Source organism: Pangasianodon hypophthalmus, chromosome 27, assembly GCF_027358585.1.
Source record: "Pangasianodon hypophthalmus isolate fPanHyp1 chromosome 27, fPanHyp1.pri, whole genome shotgun sequence".
Taxonomy (NCBI): domain Eukaryota; kingdom Metazoa; phylum Chordata; class Actinopteri; order Siluriformes; family Pangasiidae; genus Pangasianodon; species Pangasianodon hypophthalmus.
Window position 1 is genome coordinate 8,737,259 of NC_069736.1, and position 25,356 is coordinate 8,762,614.

At 37.1% G+C, this 25,356-nt stretch overlaps 1 long non-coding RNA gene across 1 annotated transcript; it reads left to right on the forward strand.

Moving 5' to 3' along the window:
• The first annotated feature begins 15,199 nt into the window (after positions 1–15,199).
• On the forward strand, positions 15,200–21,670 carry LOC128317586 (uncharacterized). The gene is made up of 2 exons (XR_008301096.1): positions 15,200–15,655; positions 20,716–21,670. It is a non-coding gene; the product is annotated as an uncharacterized LOC128317586 (long non-coding RNA).
• The last annotated feature ends 3,686 nt before the right edge of the window (positions 21,671–25,356 follow it).

The window sequence follows — 25,356 nt, forward strand, 5'->3', positions numbered from 1 at the left end:
CATTTGGCTGAATCATGTGTAAACAACACTAACAATTTAATTTAGATCAAGTCATTAATCTAGTGCCTCCTAGAGTGCCTGCCAAAACCTCACTTTACTGGAAAACCGATCCAGTTACAACAAGCAAATTAGCTACAGATGATTTTTTTTCTTGCAATCTTGTAATCATTCCACTAATGCAATGGTAGTAAACAGTGTTTCCTTGCTGGTTTTTTTGTTGTGGCTTTTTGCATAGCTTGAAGAAGATGTATGACATCACAGACTGTTCATAATACTGTAAACCTCCAGGAATTCAAGAGCACTTAGTGAGAGCTTTCAAGGCCAACCCTTTGTCATTGCTTCTTCAAGGCTCTGTGTGCTTTTGCAAGCCACAAGATGTTATGTTGTTCCTCCAAAGCCACAATAAGCTATAAAACTTTGGGTTTCAAGATAGCTGCCCAAAAGGGAAGTTTTATAAGGTTGGCATCAGCCATATGGTTTTAGTTCCCCATAAACAGATGAAAACAAATATTTTTTATGAGCCTGTTTTGCTTTATGCCGTACTTTAGAGAATTAACATAAACACACTTTGGATATAAACACAGGCTTGTGTTAATACTAATTTGCACGAAAAGCCACATGTTTGCATTACATTGCTATATGCCTTTCATGCTTAAGGCCTAACTTTCATGTCAATGTACATAATGCCCAAAGGATGCCACAGCAAAAGGAACTTGTGCCTGGTTTATAGGGATAACTCGGACAGACATGCATTATTAAATAAGTCTACCACATATTGCATATAAAGTTGTTTTAATGATGTTGTATGCATGTTCATGTGGTCTCCTCAGATTAAGCCTGGAAGATTACCCAAGAGTCCAGTAAAAAAGTGGGCAACGGGTCCATGAAAAACATATATAAATATTTTTCTCTGTGTTTTGGCCTCCCAGCCATAAAAACGGTGTTTTCGCCACAGAAAATGAAGATCAAAAAGTGGAGAAATGTAAAAAACAAACAAACAAACAAACAAACAAACAAAAAACCCCTCTATTTTCACTATTTTGTGTGGATGGCAAAAATGTATGTTTTTGAAAACACTGACATCACAGCGTTCACCTGCACATGCCCATTGAGGCATTCGTTATGAATGTGCTAGGACTCTGTTTATCATGGCTGCTGTCCAGGTTGTTAGTTTGTGGTCTGTAAGTTCTTATTTGATAATCAGTTTGCAATTTAATTTCTCTTTGTTTTATTATTATTGTTATTATTGTTTTATTACTTCTTCGTGAAGAGGCGCCAGAATATGATGCACACTTTATTGATCCTGAACCAACCGAACTGATGTTACAAACCGCACTGCACTCAGAGTCTGGATAAGACTTCAAGTGTTCAAGTGTCATTTTAACATTTTTTGTTTAAGAACTTGATGGTTTTTGCCCGCCTTCTCTACCATTCAATACACATGCTCTTAATGTTATTCTTGAGATGGTTGAAAGCAGTTTATGACATAGATTAATATCACTGGGCTGGTGAGCTTTTCAATTTTTTTTTGTGTTTTCATGTGGACAGAGATATATTTGAAAAACGCTGTTCATTTGGATGAGAATTTTTTTAAAAACATATTTATGTATGAGGACATGTTAAAAAAAATAATAAAAATCCAGCACTCACTCTAACTACTTTCAGTTGCCTCCTGCTACAAGAGAATACAGTTTATTTTGTATATTTGCAGTATAGTGCCATAAACACCTTCAGGACATTCAGATACCTAAGAATTACTGTTAGTGAGCAGGTGTGCTACACAATGCAGTGATAACAGATGTGTGACATTTTCTTGTGTTTAATTAACCCTACACTTTGCTCACCCAGTACCTATGGAAGTGCTGTCAGTCAACACACACACACACAAACACATGTGGATATGTGATACGGGCTCAGTGCAGCCTTGCATGAAGAAAGTGCAGTTCCCAGAATGGTGATCATTTGAGTTATATATTTGCTTCGTTGTGACAGTGATGCGATGAATGTGTAACCACTAGGCCAGAAATTGTTCTCTTTTCTTGCCAATTCAAAATAGGCTATATGGAAATTTTACAACATTTTTTAACTGTTTTTTATGGTACACATGTTTTGTTGCATCTTTTATATTTGATTGTATATAAAATTTCATGAATCCTTAAATGGTAAATACTAGACTTTAAGGTTGTAACATCATGTTGAGGCCCAGACAGGATGTAGCAAGAAATGAAGCAGTTAGCACTTAGGCTAGCAGTTAGGCTTGTTAGCACTATAGGAACATATCACAGAGTTCCACAGTGTGCTTGTCTTGCTCGTATTTGCACCTTATTTTTTATTTTTGTTTTATGAGCAGTAATTGAAATTAGTAGCACACATGAGATTTGATTTTAAGGTGAAAAAGTGCACACTCATACTATATCCATGAGCTTGATAAATGAACACACTCATGCTTAATGGTCTAATACAGAACTGAGAAAAACTAACATATAATCATATACATTATATACTCATTTTTTAATTCTGTAGCAACCACGTTCATTAGCCAAAGCTAGCAAATGTTAGAAATATTCAAATGTATAAAGATTGTTTCGGGTGCTTCTTGGAAAAAAAGCTTACCATGGAGCCCTGCATTAACCTGTATGATAACATAAGATAGCAGGAGTAGCATAATAGGAATTAGATCATATTAACTAGTGGGCATATTAGCATTAGATTTCAAGTTTATGAGGTGATATTTTTCTATGATGTGGGGTGTAATGAGGTGGATTTTTTTTGAAGGTTTCATCTTGTTTAATGTGAGATATTTTACTACAGTAGACGTGTGTATAAGTTTTATAGTTAGATTGTGGGCTGTTAGATTTTAGTCATTGTGAATCATAGGTCATTCATGTGGCTTGGGTGTTTTTTTGTTTGCACTATTTGGTGTTAATAAACAATAGTGGTTAGGCTTCCTGTAACTGCTGGTGTCTGGCTTCTCGAGTGTTGTTTGTATTGAGGTAGTGGATGACATAAATGAGATGTTGAAATTAAGGAATGGCATGTTTTATGCATGTTTTGTCTTTCCTTCGTCCCATAATGAGCTAATGATGAGCTCACTTCCCTGAACTTCAGGGAGAAAGCAGTATTTATGACAATTGGTGAGAATCATAGCACATTTGATGAATGGTGTCTGGTGACTATATTACAGATGTAGTGTGTACTACATCCCATTACAGATAGCTTTATAGCTTTAAATAATTGTTAAGGTTATACTGATATTATACTGAAATTTCCCAGTGCAGGTAGAATATTGAAATCTACCTGCACAGGGAAAAAATGTAAAGCTTTACTTATATTTGAGCCTAGGATTTCAGCTTCTTTAGAAACATTTGCATGCATTTGGCTTCAAGTTAATCAGAGCTAGGGCTTCTTTTAGTTCACTGCCTTTTATAGAAAAAAGACAAATCATAAATCTCCGCCTAAACCCCTAGTTGGAACAGAATACCATGTCTGAACATCAAAAGTGGTCTCTGGAGAGCCAAACAATGAAATGAATCTGAGGAATGAATGGATAAAGGATGAGCTGAAATATAATGGCAAGAACACAGAAACATACAGATAAACAGAACAGGTATTTTGCTGGCAGTCCGAAAAGACTCAGAAAGAAGCTCCAAGAAATATTCTTGAAGAAGGAAGGTCAATAAAGGAACTTAGCTTGGGCCAAGTAATGGAAGGACTTCTGTCTGTGTGTCATAAAACCTTACAAGGACCTGTGACAGGTTACTCTGCTGTTACTGCAGTTTTGAATTTAAATCAAAATGTTCTCCCATCGAATGGTGTACTTCATGAAACCCATAGATAACCTTTACCCTTTGTGTATATTCTTTATGATGAATGCTGCTTACGTTTAATGAGTTACTGCCCTGAGCTAAAACAATAAATGTACAGCTCACTGATCAACTGCAGAGATGTTTTTACAGAGGAGAACAGAACAGTACAGCTCATACAGACACGTGGGTCAACATATATTTGCACACACCACACGCACACACACATACTGTGTCAATTAAGGATTAATCAGTCAGGATGACTCCATCCCAATAAGAGCCTTGCAGGCCAAATCCATTTGCATTTGATTAAGAGCACATGAAGTTACTGCAATGAAAACATGGCAGAAAAAATAAAGATTCCAGTTTTTAAATGTAGCCATGATGATCTCCAGACGCTGTAGTTATGCACATGCGAAGCCACTGTTTGTAATGCTTCCCTTTACATAGCTTGTCTAATGATCACAATAATGAGAAACTAAAAGGTGTAACAGTTGAATGATAATTCAGAACTAAGTGTCTGTCATAAGGGTTTATATAAAAAATACTGCATGTGTCCAGCTTCCTCATGTGGAAGAAACAGGGCAAGACTTTTAAGCCTTTGCCTAAAGTCAGGAAAATGTTGTTTTAGCCTGTTATCTATATTTACATTTACATTTATGGCATTTGGCAAATGCCCTTATCCAGAGCGACTTACAGAAGTGAATGGACATTTATCTCATTATCTGTGCCAAGTGTGTAATCTATAGACAAGTAATCTATAGACATTAAAGTTATAGAGGGCTGCAAATTACAAAAGTGGCTACAAATTTGGCTTACAGCCTACCAAATATTAACAATGTTATATGACTGACTTGCCCATGTGACCTTTGTTGTATGTTTTGCCGTTTGTGAACAAGAGAAAGTTTTTTTGCCCAGTCACATTCCTCTTTTGTCTTATACAACACAGAAAAAGCTTTACACTTTTATGACACCATAAGAATAATATAGACACCATATAGAGTCCTGCTTTTATAGAGCCATTGGGCCATCTTTTCACTGCATGTGTGTGGTAGTCAAATAAAGCACATGTTTACACCTTATGAGGACATTTTGTTTATGGAAAGCCTAAGGACTATAGCCTATGTAGAGCTAGCATGCTGAGTGCCTTCCTTGACAATACTCTTGACATGCTTCTTTCAAGACTTTCAACTGTTTTGCAAATTATGTGCATGTTTTCTTATCTCTTGGCTCCCCTGACTTTTCCATTATTGATCAAAACAGAACAAACAGAACCAACATCATACAAATCCAAATCATACGAATCCAACCACAGCCAGGGGTGGTGAGATTCACCTGGATATCTTCTGTGCACTCATGGTAAACATAGTCATGAAATTATTTATGATGGAGTATTTGCAATAAACACCACTGTCATACAGTCATATTTATTTTCTTTTTTGCCTCGTATGTATGTCGACCCACATGTACTCAATATGCAATTATCTGTGTACCAGCTTGCGATTACAGTCATGGATACAGTCAAGTAACCTCTCCTTACAAGCTGGTGATAACCTTCTCTCATATCTTCTACTGTGGTGAGTGTATTTTCTTAAGCATTGAGAATAATTCGCTAATGATATGCTATATAAGGAAATAAGGATATAAGGAAATTCTTTATATTTTGCTATCTTTATTACCATTGTGCTCCATGCAGTTTGCTTGTTATCGCTACAGACATACAGTATATTGCTGCTCAGTAGTGGCACTCAAGTTCTGCTGGGTTCTCCTTCTTCATATTTCACATACCATCTAACTGAACAGCAGGCCTATGTGCAGTACTCAGGCATTGGGTTCAGGCTTCCCTCTCTTGACAGTGTATTCTCCCCACTGGTTCAGGTTCTCCCTCTGCATTATCCACTCAGAGTATTCCACAACCCCTGCTGTCTAAACGACCAGTGGACTTGTGAATATGTACAGCTAGCATGCTGAGTGTTTTTCTCTTGCAATAGCATGCGTTGTTCGTTGTTGAGTCTGCTGAGTTAGCTGGTTCCAACTAGAGAGCCTGACGCTAACTACCTCTAGTGTGGCTGAGTGGTTTTCCCTCACCATACCACGGAATTGTTTGAGTTTAGTCTGCTAAGTTAGCTGGATTTCTGCTAATACATACAGTAGCCCTAGGACCGGAGTTGGTTTTCTGTCCATGTAATGGACCCTCTTTCAGAAGAAAGGTTGCTACATTGGGAATAGGGCAGTGCACTGTTTCCAGTCGATGAGTGCCCAGTTGATGAGGTGTAAACCAGTCCATGAACAGCTTCCACCATGAGTAGGACTCTGTGGACTTGGTGTTGAATTCTGTGCAACATGGGCAGAATCCACGGTAGAGATAGAAAAGATACCATACTTCTTACTAACCTTTCTTAGTTTTTTCAAGTATCCAAAAGGTCCCCTTCATCTTTTTTCTCCATGATTAAACTTGTGGTGGGGTCCTTCACACAAAATGCCCTGCATTCATCAGCAAACCATTCAGTATTGCCTTTTCCTTTAAAAGTTGCCTGAATGGATGCATACATTTCAGGGTTGGCTTCAGCCAACTCAGCATTTGAGGCTTGACGGACAATGGTATTGCGACTGACATTAAGTCAGGCTCCTGATTTAATATTTTTTTCAGAACCATATACTAGCACTGGATTGATGCACAAGAAGAAAACAGCTTAGTATCTGAATGAGCATATTTACTTATGTGTATTATAAAATGGAAAGGCATTGCTATGCTATGGATAGTTGCAGTCACTGTAAAGATCCCTTCAAGTGATTTTTGCATGTTGAAGCTATTTTACTAGAGCTCATTAGTAATACAGTGCCCCAGTAGTCTTTGATTGGCAAGCATTGCTCTGTGCAGTACAACCACAGCAGTACAACCAACTGTGCTCCTGGTCACATATGTCAGAAAGAGTACATTAGCTCCCAGACAAAAATATTAGCCACATCCACCACTAGCCTTATTGTATGCTGTCAATAGGTTGCACAATTGGACAGTTACTGGTTACTGGCCAGACTATGAGATTGCCTTTTTGCTTCATGTCCAAGCAGAACAGAGCACTGACACTGTCATGTTCCAGGATGACGAATGTAGATTGCACAAGGCCAAATCTGTGCATGAGTGGTTCGACAAGCCTGACTGAACACACTGATGGCCTTGCAAACTCACCAGACCTCAATTCCAAAGAACACATATGCAATTACTTGGAACAGCAGGTGAAACATCAAAAATTGGCCCCATGATCTCTAGCTAAAAAAGATCACTCACTTAGTGGAAAAGCAAGCTAAAGTTCACAGGAACATGAAACCTTAGAGCAGTGGTTCTCAAATGGAGTTCTGGGGACGCACTGCCATCCATGACTGAAAGTTTTTCAACATGCCTCTAGCTCATCAGCTAATTATCAAACACATCATGAGTTGACTCAAGTGGATAAGGTATACAACTTCATTGTTAATGTACTGTTCTTATCTTTTGTTTGGTTAGTTATTTAAAATGCCAATATCTCATGTGTACTGTGAATTCTCAAATCAGAATTCTCAAAAAGGTATATATACATTCATTTCTTAGCAGGCTCTGACAGTAGTAACAAAATTAATAGATGTACTAGTTCTAATACTTTACTGTTCTTATGGTAACAGCTCATACACAGGGATTTGTATGGCCAACCATCCTCATAATATAAGAGTAATAATAAACATTACAAAATGTGTTGTGTAACAACGAAAAATGTATAATCAGTGATGTGGTGAAGTTTTCTGTTAGAAGAAGTTCATGCACCATTTGTAACACTATGTTTCCTGACACAGGGGAAAAGTTTGCGCTTTCCTGTTAATCATTCACATGACAAGCTGCATTTTTTTTGTCTCATTAACTTCAAGAGAGAATACAGTAGAGGCTGGTGAGCGAACAACTGTTTATAACTGCTATACCGTAAGCAATAACACAAACTTGTCTCTTGGATGTTCAGCTAGCAGTGTGTAGAGTTAAAACCAAGCATGGTGAGGCTATATTTAGCTTCAACGCTGCCCAAAGCTGGAAGGAGCTACCTGAAGATATGCCCAAAATTTAAGTCCAAACTAAAACACTCCTCTTTTGCTGTGCCTTTGACACTTAAACAGCTTCTGCCCATCCTTTGCACTTCTTATTAATTATTTCTATATCTATATTTATCTCATGTCTTTTATTTCCTTTATTTCTTTTGAATGGTTTATATATCTATTTTACATCTTTTATTCCCCACTGCTTTTGCTGTGTTTTTAGTTATGGAAACCGCTTTGAATTGCCTTTGTGTATGAAATGTGCTACATAAATAAACATGCCTTGCCTTGCCTTGCCTCAAGGCAATTACCTCCACATACATGTGGCCTCACTTCCTCCCCCTCAGTTTCCAAGTTTTCATGGTCTAATTTCAAGTAATGTTATGATCTTCCTCAGACTTCTACCTTGTTTGCAATCTGCGGTCACACAAAGCTTCAGTGGATCTTGGACTTCTCTACATTTGTCTCTACTTAAAACTCTGACTATTTTTGGGATCCATAGACCTCAACATCAGTTCTTATTTCCAGAACTTGCAGTTGGAAAAAAAGTTTTAGATATAATCAAATAATAGTTATATGACAATTAGCTTTATGACAGTTAGCTAAACAAGATTATGGCATAAGGATGACCAAGGTATGGCATATACAGGCAGTTTTTGCAGGAAGTTTAATGTACGTCAGTGGTAATAACCTGTTTTATAGCTGTTGATGCAGAAACAGTATGAATCTAGAAAGAAAGATTTTGTCATTGAATGAGGGAACGCCTGCTAAACTGAAGACTGCAAAACTGATTAAATAGGATTAATAAAAGCACTTTTAAAAAGAAATCTAAAATGCATCTGATTCCACCATAAAATAAGGATGAAACCATAACATAACACAGCAGATGAGTTTGTATGGTATGATACTTTACATTTCAAAATAAAATGCGAATAATACTAACATTACTGGATTGAAAACATTTAATGACAAATACAACAGAATGGTAGTTTATTTAAATTCACTGACACAGTGTAATAGCTTTTCAAGTGTTCATCCTATCATCACAATATGACAATGCTCTCTCTCCCCTGTCAATCACAGCAATGCCTGCCAATTGTAGGTGTCTTTGAGCTAATGTATGAAGAGGGCAGAGAGCACTGTCCTCCGACTGTGTTACGCTGTACTGTGATGCTGCCAGCATATGCTTCACTTAGATAAAAAAAAAAAATCATGAAAGTGATCAGATCACAATCTATTTTTCAGAAGTCCCAGTCCAGTTTACATTGCTGGGTGAAGTTTTTTTTAGAGATACAAAGTAGCCTTCATGCTAAAATAATCATAGCCAATACAACACATAACGTATTGTTCGCTGTACTACTACACAGCGAATTATTATGTAAATTAAAGTCACATGTACAATAAATCAAACCTAAACTTGTGACAAATCAGATCAATGACACATGCATAATCATTGATTCTATACTGGAACTATGTTCCTTCAGGTTCTCACAGGGCATAGTACGTCTGTGGCAAAGTTCAAGAACCCTCACAATGAGGGCTTCAAGCAAAGAAGGTATATAAGCACGGAATTAAGCAGCAAGCAAGAAAAGTGAGCCATAAAATTGGAGGAGAGAGATTTCTGTTATTGACATAAGCATTGACAGATAGCATGATATCATGTCAACTTATAAAGGAATATTATTTTTTTTAAGTCAGGGACTGTTTTTTTAATAGTATTGGTGAGAAACAGCGGCTATCACCTGGAATCAGAAAAAGTGGGTTTTTGGTATGCTAGGTGTATCACATACACAACACTGCCCAATTCTAAAATGTCTTAAAAAGAAACCCCACTATCATCTACTAGCACTGGTGGGAAAGCTTGTATGCCCTGGTACCACCATCATTAGTGATAAATGGAGAGCTTATCGGAGTGTTCTTTTCAATTTAGATTACACTCATTTTATTGTAAATCATACCAGCTGGTTTGTGGATCCCATTAGTGAAGCATTAGTGAAACAACCACAAGATGGGTCCTCTTGGCCTTTAATTTAAAGACATTAAATACTAGTTTAATCTTATCTGTAAAAAGACAGTGTGATGGCAGGCTTGCATTCCACCCAAGCCTGGGTGCATCTGATTCCACTTATTTAATCAGTTAATCTTGTAAGTGGTGATTAGGTGTGCTTAATATTTGGCTGGAATGAAAACCTGCAGTCACAGCGGACCTTATAAGATGAGATGGTGTAGGTCTTTTGCACTGCAAATGGAGGGTATGATAATTCATGTAATAAATAATACCATACTACAGAGTCATGCACGCAGGTATGCAGTCAGACCCAGAATTACTGACACCATTATTGACATTCCCTGAAAATGATCAAATTAAATACACATGTAATGAGTGATATTTTGAGCTTAAATGTGTGGTTTATTTTGAGCTTAAGCATACATTATAGTTAAAATATTGTATAGGATTATTTAGAGCATTTTAGCATATGTTTTCCTACTGCAAAACACTGGTTTCAAATTATTTTTTAGTGAAGTCTTTCCTGGAGGGAACAGCACTTAACATCTTCCATTAATCATTTTGATCAGATCTCCTGAAGGGTTGCATTAATTCTGGAGTTTTTTTTTTTTTTTTTTTTAAACTTTTTTCTTTCCTTTATTACTTATTAATTAATTTTTTAAAGAATTTATTCTTGTGTAAATCATTCATAGAGTTGCTTATTGCTAACAAGATTCCAGCTTACCCATTGTTTACACTTGCAAGTGACAAAGTGACAATCGGGAGACAAAGATGGTCATTCTTCTTCAAGTGAATGACGTGGAGTGGCATTTGAACTGAATTTTCAAATCTATGCAGATTAGCTATGATGCAGTAAAGCCACAAATCCAAAGGATTGGCTGCAGTGAATTTATTATACCAATCCTTCAGGATGGTTGTCCCCTGTACACTTAGTACTTTAGTTCCTGCCTGCTTTTAGTCCTCAAGCAACAGCATTTGGCACTCAGAAATGGATTAAAATGGTCTTGTATTTTCTTGTGTTTAGTTAAAATGCACAGTTATGTGCATGAATCTTATAGTAGAGTGATTGGTATCATTTAATTTCAGAATAAAAGAAAAAAGGGAGAACAGCCTGGTATTGACATGAGCAGCTAGGGGGGAAAAATGTTTGTTTCTAGAATTAATGTTGCTGTTCTTATCATTAATCACTGTACTTGTTAATAACTGGTTAATAATGATTAACTCTTACTAATTTGACAGTATTTAATCAGTGATAAAGTCTGAACAAGTCATTCTTTACTTTAGGGGGCACAAAAACCATATATTTATCAAATATTCATCAACATCACATTGATCATGAAAAACCAAGTGCTTACTTTATAATGAATTAACAAATAAGCATTGAATGCCAACCATGACTCATGACCATGACAGTTATTAACAAATTTCTATGAATACATTATCAATGATAAGATAATATATCCCTCTTTGAGGTACTGTTTATCAGTTTATGATGTATTATAACATACATTGGGGTCCAAAAGAGAAACATTCCTTTTTTTGCCATTCTTTTTCAATTTAACATAAATGTTTTCATTATAAATGGTATTATCAGCAATACCTTGAGTGAAAATTAGAATGATAGAAATATTCTCATGAATTTCAGACTTTCTTAGTATTTGTTGTGCCCCTTTTTACTTTAATGACAGTGTGCACTCAACCTGACACAGACTCCACAAGTTTGTGTAAAACCTGATGATCCATGTTAGATCAAATCCACTGGTGTGTCATCTGAACACATGCGTCAATGGAAAGTGATAAGACTCACAGAAAATCTTGACAGACTTGTCTTGAATATTGAATAGTCGATTTATTGCACATTTCCATGGCAAACTGTAACTCACATATTGAGCGATGCCTTAATTTCCTTCTGATAAATACTGATGAGTAATTTGCCCTTCTAGTTCTTAATAACTTATCCATTTACGCTTGATGATTATGTCATTACTTCCTGATATGTTATTCTTCACCGAATGCCTCAATTACTGTCAGTTTATGAACCAATACTGGAAAGTGTTACCACTTTTTTTTTATAAACCTTGCTTCATGCACATGCTGAAAGAGCAAGGGGCATTCACATACAGTTGGAAGCACAAAGTTCTCGAAAATGTCACTGTACGCTGTAGCATTAAGATTATCTTTCAGTGGAACTAAGGGGCCCAGCCCAAACAATGAATTAGATGGGATCTCCACATACTTTTCCTATATAGTATAAGTGAACAAACAACCAACTGTGGGTAAAGTATAGAAATTTGCAATTAAGTACTGTATAAAAATGTCTCCACTTAGGCTAGAGTTTGAAATTGTTGAGAATTTGGGACTTAAGTAACTGCTTGAAAGATGTGTAGATTATAGAACAGAATTTTGTTTTGAAATGTAGTGAATAAAAGATAAGAGGTGGGAAAAAAGATGCTTGAAATTTGAACATCAAGAGACTTGGAGTCTTGCGTAGGTTATTCATTATTTGAATGATTATATGCAAAATGTATGATTTAATATTGAAATTGGGAAAAATATATATTTTAGGACAAATAATAAATCAAATAATAAAGCTGAGAGAAGTAAAATCTACACTTTACTTTACTATCTATCTATACTTTACTATACTCTAGTAAAATAAGTAAAATCTAATCAGAAATTATATGCAGATTTTATGGAAATGGGCCTTCTATTCTCTCAATGATAGGGAATTTATTTAAAACAAGGTTTTAAATGATACTCATTGGGCTCTCTTAATATTAATATGAAGTAACTACAGGGCATATAACATAAAACACTGCACATTGCGCAAATCTAATTTGGACTATTGATGCCTAATGTGGAATGTCCCAGTGCTTCACTGACGCAATGCAAGCTTCAACAAGAGGCACGTGGCCCAACATGACCTGCTTAAGATCAATCACACTAACCAACGCACACATTACAGAGTTTGGGCATGATAGTGCTGTCAGTCCAAACCCTCCTTTAAAGCTCTCGATAAAATCTTTGAATTGTGGAATAATGAATTTAGTTGTGATCAGCTGTGCGTGAAAGAGCACAGCTTTTATGTTGCTCTCTAATCCCCCCCCTGGCCACTGCCATTTTGAGGGTAGCTATCAGAGGCCAAACCTGATGCTAGACATAGTATCCTTGTGCTCCTTGTACAAGGAACGTGGATGAAGACTGGTCATTGGGCTATAAGATGGGCTCTGTTGAAGAACATGAGCTTATGTGCTGTGTGGTCTTATTTCCATAATCATTGATTTCAGATGAGCCATGTCTACTGCTGGATTGTCCATATGACAAGAAAATGATGACAAGCAAGTTATTTAGGCTACAGGGTTTGGGTGAGATTTGACCGTAATTCAGGTTCTATATCTGCCAGTGTCAGAACTGGCATTAGTGTGCAGTTAGGGCAGGGGCAGAGGATTCAGACCCCAAGACCCCATATGTTTTAGCAAAACAGCTAATGTAGCTGGCTTAGCAGTGAACAGCATGTGGTACCGCAAAAGAAACCCCCCCAACCACATTAACAGACCAGCAGGGAGAATAAAGGGAGAATGGATGAAACGTAGACTACAGTCCCAGTATGCACATTAGTCTAGCTAACTTAGCAAGCTAAGGGTGAAAGTGCATGGTATAGAAAGGCAGAATCACTCCACTGCATTAGCAGCATGAATTCACAGACTTGCTGGTTGGTTAGTGAGTGATTAGTGGTGGGGGGTATGAAATGCTTGGAGGAGGAGAATCCATAGAGTGTGAAACTAACCTGGTGTTGAAAATGAGTGGGAAGTGACTATACTGAGCAACAACTGAGAGCATGTCTGTAGAGCTAATACAGCTAACAATGCTAACAAGGGAAAGCAAATCGAAGTTAGTGGGATAATAAACACTAGAAATGTATTTTTAAAAAAAAAACACTCACCATGGCAGAAAAGATGACAGAACATGGCTTTTCTTTTCGTTGTTATGCAGTTGTTATACAAGTATATCTGCCATTGCAACAGAAAAAATAAGAATGCCCTAACTTCACTTTTAGCTTGCCTAAATGATATAAAGAGCTAGATGTCTTTAAATTTTTTTAAATCTTAATGAAAGTAAAATAGAGATCATTATGTTTGGGCCAACTGATAATCTTACCTCTTCTAACTTTGACCTTGGCCCCCTGGCTCCTTATAGTAATTTGGCTGTGAAGAACCTGAGTGTATTATTTAAAAAAACCTTTAAATTTGATAAGCAAATAAATGGAGCTGTCAAATCCAGCTTCTTTCATTTAAGAGATCTGGCCAAAGTCAAGCCTTTTCTTTCTTTTAATGATGTTACGAAAGTCATTCATGCGTTCATGTCGTCTTGGCTTCACTATTGTAATTTGTTTTATAAATAGGAGTCAGTCAGACAGTCTTGTCTCGTTTACAGGTAGTCCAAAATGCGGCTGTTAGGCTATTGACAAGTACATGTAAGTGGGAGCACATAACCCCTATTTTATCTTCGCTCCATTGGTTGCTGGTACTCTTCAGAATAGAGTATAAGCTTTTATTGTTTGTTTTTAAATCACTAAATGGGTTAGTGCCACCATACCTTGCAGATCTGTTACAGTGGTGCAAGTCCACCAGGTCTCTTAGGTCTTCTGATCAGCTGCTCTTAATTGTTCCCAGGTCCAGATTAAAGCTTAGGGGTGACCGTGCCTTTAGGCTAGCTGGCCCTAAGCTTTGGAACAGTTTCCCACTGCATGTCAGAGGTGAAACTTGGTTAAAAATTTCTTATCTCTGGTTTTTAATTATACATAAATAGGTCATAAAAATACGTAAAATGCCAAAGCTGAGGCGTGTTGGATGTTGGATAACTTCATGTTTGTTACATATATTATTTTTATCTTTGCACAGCACATTGGTCAAATGTTGTTGTGTTTTACTATGCTTTATAGATAAAGTAAAGAAAGAAGTTATCTGTTATCGTTACTTAAAATATGAATGGAGTCCCACCCTCCCCTAAAAAAACTGTTTCGTTAATTAAGATGTTACCAGAAAATGCCTGGCCAGTCATACTGACTAATTCATGCACAGATATAGGGCATTTGCGCAGTACCACAAGCAACCTGAGAAAGAGTTTCTTTGCTAATGACTGCACATTATTAATGCCAAACTTAGCAGATATCAACAGCCATTTCAAAAGTTATCTTGTTCATTCCTTTCTGATGGGTCTCTCCTTATTCAAGTGGATAGAAGCCGAGTCTTTTGTGAATACCTGGGAGCATTGCCAAGATGACCGCTAAGTGGACAGACTACAGTAGAAGGACTTTGACTTTGTGACTTCACTTGACATGCGCACAAAGCTATCTATTTGATTCTTACTGCCCCTGGTTGTTAGGAGGGGTAAAATAGAATCAGAAAGAAAACTTCTCAGGCAAGTCTTTGTGATTGCACACAGGAGATCCATCAACCTTTTCGCACACTGATGGCAAAGTCTTGTGTGGAATTTTTGGGAGGTATTGGGATGATTAATGATCTACCTGGAAACTGTGGACAGAATGGAGAAATGAGAAAAACCTTTCTTCTGTGTTTTTTTTCTGGCTGGCTGTCTCCTTAGAATGCTGGCTGGCTGTCTCCTGAGAATGCTTTCGCACCTTATGTCTGCTTTACTTTGGCTCTGTTCCTTAGTTACGCAGAGGTGGTAAACTAATTTGGATCAGTCGACTGGGCATCTGCCTCTGTTATTAGGTTGAATGCGTAATACGGATGGAGAGGTGTCTAACCACAACTGGAAACTGGTGAGTACAATCTGGTTGCATCCTTTATAACAGTTACACCTTTTTTTGTTTGTTTTTTCAGGGAATATAGGTGGAGCTTCAGAAATTATACCTTAAAGTGTTCTTTGATTTGATCCCATAGAATTTCTATGTAAAGATCTTCAACAGAGGTTTTACATTTCACAAAAAGTTTCATTATAATGTTAACAATTAACCAATCAAATCATTTCTGAGGAATCTAGAACATACAATTTATAGTGATTTAGTGAAGAGAGAGAGAAAGAAAAAAGTGAGGCTGCTATAATGTCAGTGAAAACAGGAACTAACAGGACCGAACATGTTGTTTGTAATTAATAAGTTAAAAATCGGAATCATTGACAAATCGCTGTGGTAAAATACTTTGGATTGTGCTGTTATTGGAAAATAATCAACTTCAGTCTTTGTGTGAGGCCGAATCACACTACCCTTTCGTTGATTATTTTTCCATAACAGCATACCCCAACATTATTTCTTGCTTAATACTGGAACAAACCAATGTCACAAAACAAGGCCTTACCACAGTTACACTGAGGCAGAGTATGTTTGCCTTTTACATTGAGCAAAGTTTGACAAGGATAAGTTTGGAAAAAGATAAACTATGGTTCTTTCTAGTGTATCATAGGTAAGCCAAAGCAAACTAGTGTCAATTTTTATACGGGATGAGCCACACTGAATTAGGCTTGTCTGGTACTCTAAATCTAATGCAAAAATGCTTTAGTGTTTTTGTGTGATTTTTACTTCAGGCATTTTAATTTGACCGTTCTTTGACACATTCAGGAGTTTTGGCAAGTGAAACACATCTGCTCAGGACTAGGCCTGCTATAAACTGAGAGTATAGTAAACACATGTTGTATGTTTTAGTTGGGGTGGCATTGTTTCAAAGTTTCTGTTAAGAGTACTAAAAGCTGGCTCAATAGTTGCAATGATTACTCATTTGTGTTTACCTGACAATGCGAATGTGGCTGTGTAGGCTAAAATGAACCAGTAAACAAGGTCTTGTTTACAGAATGCTCATTGCCTCCACTTTTAGATTGTAATTCATCCACAAATGTTAGCATTTAGGGAGAATATTCATTTAGAGCTGAATAGAACCAAACCCACAGAGAAGGCATAGGATCTTGGGGTAAGGGAGTACTATACAGTGCAGTGCTAACAGAAATTTCACTATAACTACACAGAAAAAGAAAAAATAGTAACAACACCTACAAAACAGTATTAGTAATCTTACACAGGCGATAGAAAGGGATGATATGAACTGACAGATGCTGTTACTCATATAATTAAAGTGCTTGTTCGTACTCAACTAGTCATTTTTATGAACTCTTGCAGTTAGTTAGGTCCAGTGGTTATAGCTTGTAGGAAACATTCTTTCCATCCCTAGAGTACAAAAACTCTCTATGCCCCCTTCAGGATTATCATAAAGAGAAAAAGCTCACTCTATACTTGATAAAGCTGTCCTTTGCAAAGTCAGCAGTTGAGAAGGGCTACATTAGGAGTGAAGATGCTCTACGTTTTTTTTTTGTGTGTGTGTGTTTTGCTCTTGTCTATACCCGTGTGAGTGTTCTTGTCTTTTTGGCTCTGGCCAATACTGATGATGCAATCTGACTTCTCACACACCCATAAAGCAGGAAGTATGGATTAATTGTGCACATTCCAGTGCCATGGAAGAACTTCTGAGACAGTGACCTAAGAGCAAGGGAGGACATGGCTCAAGTTATTTGTCTTATTGATATGTTGATCAATTATTGATTATACATCCATGTTGATCAATTATTGATTATACATCCAAGGTAGATGTAAGCTTTTCGTGTGTAGTGGTTTTCCAGGCTTGTGTTTTTTGTTGGGGAATAATAATATGGCCATTGAAAGTAATAACGCCTTAATTCCCTGTATAAAGTAAAAATATGGTAAAAGCAGGGATGAAAAATACTTGAGTATTAAGTACAGTATTTCACTACTATACTTAAGTATTACTTTTGTGTATTTATACTTTACTTGATTATTATTGAAATTGAATACTTTTAATTAATTACATTCCAAGAAAAAATCTTGAAGGTCTCCTCTTCACTCAGCCAGCCAATGACCATACACTAAACATCAGCTGAATGGTCTCTAACTATTGCAAATTTACAGAGATTGAATGATTTTCACAGACAAAATGGTGTAGATGCTTTAAAACAAAAATCACCTGATATCTGTTTTAGATAACATAACATTAACTTAATATCATCATTTAAAAACATTCAAGTTTTACATTTTAATACGTGAGTAGATTTTAAGTAAGATTTTTACACATTATCTGTACTTTAACTTATGTAAAATTTCTCAGTGCTTTGCCTACCCCTGGGGTAAAAGAATGCAATAAAGATTGTTTTGCTGTTTTTGGATACATGTAAAGGAGACGGTAGACCAGTAATACAGCATTGCAGTGAGAATGCACTTAGTGGTTAGGTAAACAAAGAAAGTAGGACAAAATGTACAGATTCTGTGCAAAACATGACCGAAAATACCATCCTTGCATGAAATCTGAGCTCACACTCATTTCTGAAAGCATTGAATCAATTAAGACACAAATGAAGAACAGAACATTTGGTATGAACTTTTACATCAAACGCCAAAAGACACAAACCCAAGTCACTTTCACATGTGAACTTTTTCCAGTGGTTATTAATTGAGAAGTACAACAAGGCCACATGTGTGAAGAGAAACCAATACATTACAAGGAAAGAGGACGAAGTGTTGATGAATATTTATCCTACAATATACTAACACTTAACACTAAGATTGCTGATATTTAACATTAGCACAGTGAAGAAAAACTAGAGTAGGTGAAAAGGTAGATCAGGAGAAATGGTCTGTAAATCTGGACAATTAAAAAATGAAGGAGCTGTTGGCTATTCTTGTCAAAAATGGAATTTCTTGCTTTCTCAAATGAGAAGAATAGTACGAGATGCATCATTTATGAGCCAATCACCAGCTGGAAGATGATCTTCTGTCTACTTACATTGTGTTTGAAACAGAAATTCCACCAGATATGGTGTATGAATATGAATATGTACATCCTAGTATCATTTAAAGGCTGCAAGTTTGAATAGCACAAGGCCAATAAAGATATCCTGGGCACTGGTTGTGAAAATGCTATGAAAAATATTAGAGGATTTCCATCATTTGCTTGGATTGGCCATAATTTTTGGAAAGCCTCTAGATGCTGGATGCCCTGTTTCCTGCTATTCTTAAGAGTGATTGTCTAGGATATCAATCCCTTTAAATGGCATCCTAGAATCCATTCTCACCTACACTATATGGCCAAAAGTTTTGGACACCTGACCAATCAGACATTTGTGCTTGTTGAACATCCCTATATAGATTTAGTCTCCCTTTGTTATAGTAACCTCCACTCTTCTGGGAAGGCTTTCCACTAGATTTTGGGGCGTGTCTATGGGGATTTGTGCATGATTAGTGAGGTCAGGCACTGATGTTGGATGAGAAGGTCTGGGGTGCAGTCCAATATGTAGTCCAATATGTACATTCCAATTCATCCCAAAGGTATACAGTGAGGTTGAGGTCAGGGCACTGTGCAGGCCACTCAGGTTCTTCCACTGCAACCTTGGCAAACCTCTTTATAGACCTCACTTTTTGCACAGGGGCATTGTCATGAAAACATATTTGGGCCCCTTAGGTCCAGTAAATGGGGATTCTTAATTCAACAGCACACAAAGACCTTCTAGACAATTGTGTGCTTCAAACTTTTTGTGGAAGAGTGCAACAGTTTGTGGAAGAACCACATATTGGTGTTATGGTCAGGTGTCCACATACTCTTGCCCATATAGTGTACTTTATGTCATGCCATTTTAAGGAAAATCCCAAGCAAAATTAGGGCTCAGTTAATGTCTTGAGGTTGAGTATTGGACCTCATACATAAGGAGAGGTTTGGTTTTGATCAACGCTTTACTCATGACCAGCAAAACCCACTGTTTTTAATGCTATAGCACTAGTTTGTTCTAGTATTACAAATTTGCTTAAAGTTTACCCTGTTAACTGAAACAGTGTCACATGCAAACATTTTACTTTAGAAGAAGTTGCAGGATTTAATTCAATACATATGAAAGTAATAAACATATCATGCAAATCAATTATGTATCACATAAGACAACTTCATGGCAATCTTGCATGGATAGGCAATATAATTTATTTTGCAAGAGGATTTACTGTCATACTCAATCACATAGTTGATATGAATTTTGCTTTTATGTGGGATTGATGAGGAGTCCACAGATCAGTTTCTTTTCACTCTCTCCAGCGTTTGCATGTTCTCAGAAATAAGCATGTAAGAAACTGCCTAGTCTCCCCAGCCCTGTATTCTGTTGTGTTTGGCTGGGCAGGCGTGTGCAATGTTCTCTCAAGGTCAAGCCAATGAAAGCATAGTTTAAACAGTAAATTACTCTCATCTGCACAAATAGGATCGGCTGTTGCTGTTCTTTGTGTTCATCCCTTCAGGCTATGTCAGGAGATGGCCAAAGTATGTGTGGCCTTTGCACTGCTGGAAAACCTCAACAATCCTCTTTCAGGGAATATACAATTTCCCCCAGCTTCCCGTGAGATAAATCTAATATAGTGTTTAATAGCTTTTGAAAGAAGGGAGAAATCTGCAGGTCACATTTTAATAAAACTTTGTAATACTTGTCTTGGATGATTTTTCAAAGGTCCAGTGAACTAGGTGGGTTTATTTGCTTGGCTTAACAAAGTCAGTTATCTCAACGGTAATACTATAATTAACCTCACTTCTTAGACTACATCTGATTGGTCTTGTGGTTATTGCACATAATTCTCTTTACTCATCAAACATTAATTCTAATCTCAAAACTATTAAGCAACCAACAATTATGCCAAGCATTCATACACATCTGGCCAAGTTGCACCCTTTTATCAGGTGATATGGTAGCATTAACTTAATTGCCATCAGAACGTGGTCAAAATGATTGCTGCAATGCCTCAAGGTTACCTTATTGTTTGGGGAAAATGTGTTATTCTTGTTATTACAGAGGCACAGTGAGAGCTTTCCTGATCCAAAATGACGTTGGTGGGCTGCAGATAATTGCTGGGACCCAACAAGGCCTGCACTTGAAACACTTTGCCAAGCAGAGATTTAAGACACAAGGGCCATAAATGGTCATGACCCAACTCAGGAACAATATATCTTTTCCATCAGCCTGTTCCATACAGAGCTCTAAGGGTGTTTCCAACTTTTGTATAAGATTCAAGATTATAAAGAGCTATGTAAACTGCAAGGCTGATAAAACTGATTATGTGTGTACAGATAAGTAATCTACCAAAATCAAAAATGGACATGTGCATTGGTTTTGGCTTAGCTTCTGCTAATCCAGAAACACTGATACACAAAATCAGAAGATTTCATTTGTTATTTGACACTATGAACACTAAATAAATCAGTTTGGCTTGCATTTGTGAAACTGATGAAGACAAGCATCTTCCACACAGATGGATATTAAATCCCAGTCAGCGTCTTGTTCTGATTTCCCAAGCAGAATGCATGGAGGAGGCTTTCTGAGCCCTCCTGGGTGGAGAAACGCAGTCAGTGTCTGATAACAACTGCTTTCTCTCACTGTCTCTTCAGCTCTCTTGACCTAACATGTCATAAAATGCTTGAGCTCAGAGGCTCTGACAACAACACGCCATGGACAATCTGTCCAAAATTAATAAACAAATTCATTAGATACAATCCCTCTGAAAGCCTGGACTGAGTCACTTTGGAAGTATTATATGACATTACTGTAGCCCCTGAGGATGTTCTTTTTTTGGCGTTGAAAAAATTCTCATTTCCAAAACCTCTATTATGAAGTCAAACTAGCTGAGTGGCTGAGTAAGTTACCACACATACATCTTTCCTGTGATTCTGGCATTATTATTAAACTGATAATGAGCCCGCATTCATTTTGCTGATTGGTTAGATTTTTAATTCTTTAAGGAAATTTAATTTCTATATTGTTCTATTCTGATGTTTTTCATTACAAACTTTAATAAAAGAATAAAAACTGTGGGAAAAGATCATCTGTGCACTCTTTTTAAAGAACTGTTGAGTTTTTTCACAGTGACATTTTCTATGTGTGTTTGGTATTTGTTTAACTGTTGTTCTTTTAAGAAATTGTAAAGGTTAGGTCGACATTAAATCTAACCTTTTCCCTGAGCTACACAAAAATCTTTTCCGCTCTGACTGTTCTTTGTTGACCCACAGCATATATTCATCATTAATTCCTTATTACCATGTTGGCTGGATATCTTGACTAGATTGTTCCTTAAGGACTTAAAGGAGTTTGAATTTAGAATTATTAACAGTGGAATTCAGCCCACATACATGATTTTTCTTTTTCCAAAAAAGATGCCTTAAGCATCGTCATTTATTACTGTGCACTTTGCAAATGCTCAATCAAACACATGGAGCTTGTTATATTCGAACAATCAGAGTCTGTATGAGACTTTATCTGAACATGTCAAATGGAACTGAGAAAGGCCCCTCCTGCTAACTCCAGCTAGACTCCAGCTAAACTCTAGCTAAACCACGCCCCCAGCTAAACCACGCCCCCAGCTAAACCATGCCCCCACCTGTAACACCATAAACAGTATTGACTTTACACTGACTTTACTTAGAAAAAACTCAGGTAACTAATTGCTTTACCTTAAATTTAAAATGGTTTTAAAGCTCATTTCATGGCAGTAAACTTAACTGTTGTCATGGTAGATAAATCAAAATCTACATCCCAATCAGTAATAAGGTTGACTACTAAAATTTCAGTTCAGGGAACTTCAACATGTTTGTTAAGTAGACAGTGTACAAAAAACAAAGTGCTACTTTCTTTTGTTCCGGACTGCCAGGACTGGTTCCTTCAGAGCTAGTGGAGTGTTCCTGTGTGCTTGTTTCCTGTGGCAAGTACTAACAGCAAAGTTATCAACTTGTGACAGTGACTGAAAGGCCCCATGCTCGTCCTCTTTCCCATTCTCATCTTGTCAAGGACTGAGGAAATGGATTCAAGGCACTGATTATAGTGTTCAAATCCTTTGAGTTTTTCTTGGTCCTTTTATTGTTGAAATCTGCACCATCAGAGAGAATGCTTTGCTGTGTATGATAGGTAGCATTTTCTAATGTGGATTATTCCTAATTGGATGCTGCAGATGCAGAATTACTAATCTTAATATCTATATAAATTTCATAAGTTTGTAGCTTGTTAATAAAGTTATAGCTTGTGTTGAAACTTTTTGTGTTGAATGATCAATGCTCGAATTGTTTGGGACCTATACATCTGTAATGCTCGAATTGTTTGGGATCTATATATCTGTAATAGACACTTACAGAGCCCTTCCCTAACTGCAGCATAATGCCATTAGTAACACATGAAACACACCTCACAGGCTATGGAAATACTGCTGCCTATTCATCACCTTCCTTCGGTTCTGCACCGCCATAGCAAGGAGTGACGTCAACAGCATATACAGCTGCAGAGCTTGCTAGGAACAGAAAGGGAAACTTTTTCACCAGGTTAGGAAAACAGGCAATAGAAATATTATATGGACCAGAAACCAGGTTTTTCTGAGATAGTAAATGTATTGAGGGAAATATAAATATATTGATAGTAAACAAACACAACTGACTTGTAACCATAGACTTGAAGGATGATTGTTTACATCATTTGGCCAAATCAAATAGCTGTGTGTCTGCCCACTGCTATCATTGTTGTGTATACGCATTCAAAAAACTATGCAACCAGTTTTGCTTAGAGCCCTATTCTGGCTGAACAGACCATGGCTCCATGAAAGTTCCACAAAGGTGCGAAGCAATGGGCATAAACCCCTTATCTTGCACCATAAGCCAAGAATTTTTACTGGAAGTGTCTCTTTCTGTGTTTTACCCCCAAAGTGTATGTGACAGTATTGGCTGCACGCAGCAGGCAGCACATAAATTTAAGACTTTTCTTAAAGGTGCAGATCATCTCCAAAAGTGATTCCACAGTGGGATCTGGAATTGGTACTAAACAGCTTGTGCAACTTGCTATATGAGCCAATGGAAGATACAGATATTAGGCAGCTTCCGCTCAAGACAGCTTTTTTACTGGGCATCACTAGAGCCAGATGAGTAGGTGAGTTGCATGCGTTATTGGTCAGCATGCAGTGTCTGAGTTCGGAGTTCACACATGTAACGCTGTGGCCAATCCCAGCATTCATACCAAAGATGTTGATGCTGCAGAATACTAATAAACCTAGCAACCTATCTGTGCTTGTTTGAGAGAATGTGCCCAGGTCCATGCTGTGTCCTCGTGAGGGATTTCACCAGATTATACTTACTGAATGCTGCTTCACCTCAACCCTTGTGTTCTGTGGTGAGTTTGAATAATCCTCACTCTCAGAAAAATACAGTATTACAGCTCAGAAGGTTTCTTATTCCAAAATAAGTATATTATTAACACATTGAGTAAATTTCACCATCAATAAAGAGAGGGGTCAAAATGTTAAATGATCTAAAGAACAATATAAACAACTTGAGTGATTATCTTCTTCAGTAGGAAGCAGTATTGAGTGATTCTCAGTCTCAAGAAAGTGTGTTCTTGGCACTATTTGAGTGCTGTCTGTTATTGTCTGGCAAAGTACACCATCAGGATGTTACAAACCCTAATTTGACGCACAGCCTCCACTAGTTCTCAAGGAAGCTGCCCTGGCAGTCCTGAAAGAAAGGAAGTAGAACAACAAGTAGGTAACCTTGGTTCTATGACTAAGTGGTCTCGTTGACTAGAATGGCCAGAGGAAGCATATGATGTAAATGAGGGCCTTTTATAGGCTGCACAAATAAGATGACGACTTTGTACTCGGCAAGGAAATGACTCCACTTGTTTCAAAGGAAAACCACCCTGGTGTTCCTCCCTCCACTTACTGGTAGAACCACGTTAAGTAACCTCCTGTTATATTCACAAATCTGAGCATTCACATCTGGAAAATTAGCTTAACACCATATATGCCAAATGGAAAACAAAGAGTGCTCATTTTGAATGGAAAATCTCCTAAGATTGTTTATGCATCACAGTGTATAACAATTTGGTTATGTAATGAACAACCATCTCTAAAGTGAATGAAATTACTATTTTGTGCAAACTTTGAGCTCTGAACCAACTGCTACATTTCTTGAGGGTTTTTTTCCTCAGACATTCATGTTTCCTTGACCTGAATCAACAATTTGGTGCTAAATGTACTTGCCTGTCTCTAACACTAGGCTCTAGGCAAGTCTCTCTATAATGTTAAACATAATGTAAATGTTTTATGTGTTAAAATTGGACTAACACTAAGATTAAGTAGCTTAATTAAATCCTTAAGCAGAAATATCCCTGAGTTTAGCACAATAGCACATCTGATTTCACAGAGTTTCTCCTGTGAGCTTACTTGGTTCTGCCTTACTTACTTTTAAGCAAAGGTTACATGTTTAATTACCTTTCTCATCAAACCATTTTGATTTGATTATTATAATATTATTGTAACAAGATTTAACTGAGTAAAAAAAAACTTGCCAAAATTAGTTAACTGTCCCACCAACCCCTAATTTTCTTGTACTTTCTTTGAGAAATGTGCTGATGGGGCGGCATAAAACACTCAGAGGAAAGTGCTATCCGCCTCCTTCTGCATGC